We start from the raw sequence: 6,000 nt of genomic DNA on the forward strand, positions 1-6,000 counted from the left end.
GGGAGAGAAGGAAGGAGTCTCACTTGCAGCTTTCGCACATACACAGTGGGGGAATACACACAAAGGTGGAGGCTAAAAATAGTTTTCCTCTTCTTAGTTGTGAAAGCCAAAATAGCACTTGTACAAGGAAATAGAAGAACCCTATATGTGGGTCTCAAACCAAACTCAGCTAACTAAGGTGGCATACTAATTGAGCCACAAACTAGAGTACATAAGGATACCTGTCATCCAGCTATTATTCATGGGCGGTGTACCAACCGCATCTACAGCTAATAAGTCGGTGACATAAATGCACAACAGTCACCCTGGCATATCACGAGTGGAGCTCGATATCTCAACATAGGGTGCCAAGGCATATTTCTATTCTTTCCATCTTTCCCTAGCGAAAATAGTGCTTGTGTTAACATTATTAGAGTGCTTGGGACAACAAGCCTAGCTTTAGGAGGTGTTCCTAACCGGTAGCTCCCAAATAGCGCTTGTGTTAGCCTCGTGCCTCCAAAGCTTAGGTGATTTGGGTCTCAAACTCCCTAAGCACCCTCATGCCTTAAGTCATTTGGGGTTCGAAGCCCATCATGTAATAGGATCAAAACCTAGAGTGATGAGGCTTAACTTCTGCAAGACACTTAACAATAGCATGCAGCTGGAACATACAACCTGTGCATGTTGCCTGGAGGCCTTGGCCTTGAAATATTTTGGGATCAAAATCCTTGAGTTTGAGCTGTAATCCTTCCATAGCTATTTCCATTGATGTAGATCTGAAATGTGTACCTTGCCTATAGTCTTTGGCCTTGCGGTATTAGATGGAAGCCACAATCTATGCACGTTGCTTGCAATCATTGGCCTTTGGGTATTTGAGGATCAAACTCCCTAAGTGTGAGCTATACTCCTTCCATGTGCATGTTTCCTACAATTAATGGCCTTGGGTTACTTGGGGATTAAACTCCCTGAGCTTGTTTGTTGAAGTAGATAATGAAGACTAATTACCTCTAATCACTTATTACCTTGCATTCAATGATTGTACTCTGTGGATGTTAACAATCCCATAAGGTGGACATGATGCCCCTAACAGCAAGAATAATAATAGATCAGCCTTTTGAGAAAAGGGGCATAGATTCTAGATAATGATATTGTAAGCCCAGTAGCTAAGGAAACGGGAGCTAGATATGTCATCCTAGCTACTGATTATTTTACCAAATGGGTGGAGGGTCGGGATACAAAGAAAGATGATGCAAGGTCCACAACTAAATTTCTATATGAAAAAGTAATCACACGGTTCAGTTGTCCCTTGGAACTAGTTAGTGAACAAGGAACCCATTTCCTCAATGAAACAACAATGATCCTAACTAGTAAATTCATGATCATATATAGGAAATCCACACCATATTACTCTAGAGCAAATGGCCTAGTTGAAAGATAAAAAACAAGTGCTACATGAATATAACTTCCACAATCTCATTGTAGCACTATGAGCCTATTGGACATCATATAAAGTGGCAACCAACTGCACCCCCTTTAGCTTATCCTTCGGGGTAGACTTAGTTATGCCAATGGAGTATGTAGTGCCTAGCCTATGTATGGCGGTTAAGGAGAGGCTCAACAAAAATGCCTTAGCTAAGTGCCTAACTGATCTGGAATGGCTAGATGAGACAAGATTGTGTGAGTGTATTGCCTTCGAGTGGAGAAGACGAGGTGCAAAAAATGTTTCAAACATAATCTCAAGAATAGGGTCATAAAAGAAGGGGACTTAGAACTCCTTTATAGCATCCGTAACACCAAGCACAAAATTAAATATACGGGCATAGGTCCTTATTGCGTAGTGGAGATAACTCCGCAAGGCCCATGTAGAATAGGATATGGATGCCTACTTTAATGGCAGCAAACTAAAAAGATATTATGCTCCCCTTACTCTACCATGAGAAATAGCTTAAAGCTGAGGTATCATGGATGAAACGATAGGCCATCGCAAAGGCTAGGATACGTAATGCTAAAATTAAACAAAGGAAATGAATGTCTCTATTTGAGGCTATAGTAGAAATCCTAGCCCTGCCAAACGCAACTAATGAATCAATAATAGAAATGGCTAGATTGAGTATCTATCAGTAGTATCCCAGTACAAGGGTGAAGGCGCTCGTGGATCTAGGAGCGAGTCATAATTTCATCTCCTGCAAGGTATGGGAAGTACTAAAGATACTGCTAAACCTCAATTTTGCTTTAGTTTGGGTCATTACTGGACAAATTTTAAATACATGGGGTTATGTGGATTTGAAACTAATCGTTGCTCGCCATGTGGTAGATACACGATTTATGTTCTTCCCATAGAATTGTCAGATGAATAGATGATCCTTTTTCCTCTTCCTCCCAAGCCCATTTCCAATTTTTGAACCTTATCCTTACCCCCGTAGGGATACCACTTGGTCTTACCCTACCAAACACGTGGCAAGACTTATTCCGCCAATCAATGCGATACATCTACTCTGCCACCCATCGCATTTCGCTCACTCCACCACCCATCGCTATAATTATCCCACCGCCTGTCACTATATGAGTATCCTGCCATCTGATGCAATACCCTATCCCTATGATCGTCACCATAGAGCTATCCCCACTACTGTTGGGATACCTCTGGGGTAGCCCAAGAATTAAGAAAAATTCTAGAACCTCAATTCAGCCTGAGTATGTCTAGTTCTCCCACATGCACTTGAGGTCCGAGAGAATTTTGTCCAAGAACCCCACATCAAAAGATAGTGCTTCAAGATATGCTCATCCCACCCTCCACCCTAGCTGGGGATCTTGAAGCTCAATTCCTAGCCTCCACTCATTAGTAGGCCCTCGACAGGAAGATCTATCTAGCTCCAACAAGATGGAGAGCTTAGACAAAGTAATGCAAGACTCCACGGGCTTCTGAGGCCCCATTCATTAGTGTGGCCTTGCCCAACTCTCTTGCACCTTCGATTGCATCAAGACTTAGAGGTACATTCTCCAACATCTTCAGGCATTTAGGCCGAACAGAGTCAATAGACATGGAGAACCCCTTCATCATCGACATGTGTGTGGGAAGGAAAGGTCAGCAACATCCAACTTACAAACCATAGACTGGGATAGAAACCACCTTTGCAAACCCAAGACCCTCTTCCTATGCAAGACCTCCCCAATGGGAACACATGGATGATGAAGATCCATGGATGAGAGAATTCAGAAGGCAAGACTCTAGCCAAGGGGATGCAAGGAACTTCCAAGGAGGGGCACCTTATGAGCCCCCAACAATCGAGGTGCCACCAATCCTCGTCAACTATGGGGCACCACAGTTCCCACCTTATCACCCATTACAAGGAAATAATGTTCCCATACCCCAAGATGCATCTCCTCCAGGAGTACGTCCCTTCCCATCCATAGTTATTGCATCGATAAATGCAGGACTTGGCACATCTATTCCAATGCTGGTACCAACAACTACATGGATACCACCACAAGGGCCAAAAGCTTAAGGCTAGCCCTATGTCCTGTCTGGCCCACAGCAACACCACCCCCACTAGCTGCTCAAATGGTGTTAACTAATGAGGCAATGCGCATCTTGGTGAATGCCCTAGGAAGGGGGGCCACACCACCTCCACCTACCCTAGTGTTTTTTGCGGGGATTGCAAATCCCTCGAGGAGCCGACCCATAGGAATCTCCAAGTCAATGATCAAGTTCCTTTGAGAAGGAGACCCGGTATCCCACATGGAGTGATTTGAGCAAATTTGCAAAGCATTTGGTGCTCCCGGAGACCTAGAAATGACCAATGCATTTGGTCTCAGCTTGGATGGCAAAGCAATCCAATGGTATAGGGCTCTCACCATGGTATAGGGCTCTCACCCTAGAAGAAAAAATCAACTTAGAGACATTGAGAAAGGCCTTTATTGTGGGGCTCTTGCCCCCAACAGCCATAAATGGAGCCCAATTAATCAATTATATGGGGTAAAGCAGAATGATAGGGAATCCCTAAGGGATTACATTTCCAAGATCAAGCACCTTAATGCCCATTGCTGTGAACCATACGAGGAGATGAGCGATGAACGATTGTTGCCCCGTTTTCTTATTGGATTGGCAGAACCAAAGCTGCACGACCACCTAATGGTGATGAATCCTACCTCCTTCAATCTATGCAGCAAGGTGGCCATCCGTGTTGAGAGTTGTGGTGCCATGAGCACATGTAGAGCAAAGGTATGAGCAAAGGGTAAGCTGCCACATGGCATGGAGGAGATATCCCACATGTGAGCAAGCAAAATGGATGTAAGTACCCTCACCTATAAAAGGGAGGTTCATTTGAAGTAATATCAATCAAGCACTTTGCACTATCTCAAGATTCTCTTTATGAGTCCAAGCTAATCTATCTTGGAACCTAATTGACTTGAGATACATGTCATGAGCACTCTCTTCATCATGTTTCCACATAGGTTCCATCCACCTTAGAGTGCTCCATAGATCCTGAGGCACACATGTTTTGTCATGGTATCAGAGCATAGGTTTAGCTCTCCTAGTTTAGCTCATTAGTAGTTCACTAGGATTGCTCCCATTCGTAGATTAGTTGTAGGCATGCCTTAGGAACTCATGAGTTCTCCTAGATTAGTTTTTAGTTTTTTAGATTGAGAGAATTCCGTCCATTGAATGAAAATTCCGTTCATTGCTATGAGATATTTCCGTCATTCTTGATGAGAGAGAGAGAGAGAGAGTTCCTTTTAGAGATCTATTTTGTGAGATAGATCTGTGAGAACTTCTTCTTCTTCTTCTTTTTCTTCTTAGAGAGAGCTTGTGAGAAAGAGACTCTGTGATTGTTCAGTTTGTTGAGAGTGTTGAGAAAATTCGGCTTCATCGACCTACGCAACTACAGTAGCCAGTGAAGAAAGGACTCCACGAAAAGTTTGGGCAGCTCCACGAATCCAATGAAGGTGATTGAGTGGCTGAAAACAGAAGTCGACGTTCACACAGGGCTCTTGCGCCTCCTACGTAGCCTACGACCTCCAAGCTCCTAACTCCAGCGAAAGCTTTAGTAATTCAGCACTCCAGTGGCTCCTCGATTAGTGCCAACCCATCATCTTGACCGCCTCAACCTTATCTTTGCTCTACAGCAGTGCCTACCAGCAGCCATTGCACCTGATGGCAACTGCAAGCCACTAGAAGCTAAGCTACTACGACGGCTCACCTGTAGCTCACAAAGCTCTACAGCTGCATCTACAACAGCAGCGACTATTAGATGAAGGCGCCTCCTCCGTCAACCGGTTGTGCAACGAGATGGTCTCCTGCAACAACATCTGTTAACAAAGCAATCAACTGCGCTTCAGCAGCCCATGCTCCAAACCACCTCCTCCAAGCGGATAGCTCTAATGCTCCTTCAGCCAAGCCTTCACCGGCAAGACAAACAGCTCCTAAGGAGGCAGCCAAGCTCCAACTGACTCTGCTACGCCCTCCACCGATGGGCAGTCTTCAGCGCACAGACGAAGAGCAGCCAGCAATGAAGCAAGATCGAAGGAAGATCGCATGCACAACCAGCACCAATGTGGCAGAGAATGCAAAGCACCGTGTCACCATGGCCATAGTTGCCCCGCCGCCGTCATCGCTGTAGCATAGCCTTCTCTCTTTCATCTCTAAGGTCCTAAACCTTAGGACACATGGCAGTAGATAGCAAAGACATGTGGCAGATTGGATTTAACTAGGGTTAGTCAAGTAAACCCACAAAGGTAAAGTCAAGTAAGGGCTTGGTCAGTAATCTGCCACGTGGCAGATCAAAAGAAACTATGGTTAAGTTAACTCAACCCACACTTAACAATGTTAAGTTTAGGTTAAGGATTGGTTAATTGCCACATCAATAAGTGCCACCTAAGCATAGAGGCCCTTGTGAAGCACAGTTTGAATTCTGTATGTGAATGTCTATGCCACATCATCAAGGCCCCCCCCCTCTTCTTCATAAAAGCTTCAACAAGCCGTAACTTGCAATCCAAGAAGAATTTGGACACGCTCCAAAA

This window comes from Dipteris shenzhenensis, chromosome 3 (genome assembly GCF_047967505.1).
Source record: "Dipteris shenzhenensis isolate YYH24624 ecotype China chromosome 3, Dip_SZ_1.0, whole genome shotgun sequence".
NCBI lineage: Eukaryota > Viridiplantae > Streptophyta > Polypodiopsida > Gleicheniales > Dipteridaceae > Dipteris > Dipteris shenzhenensis.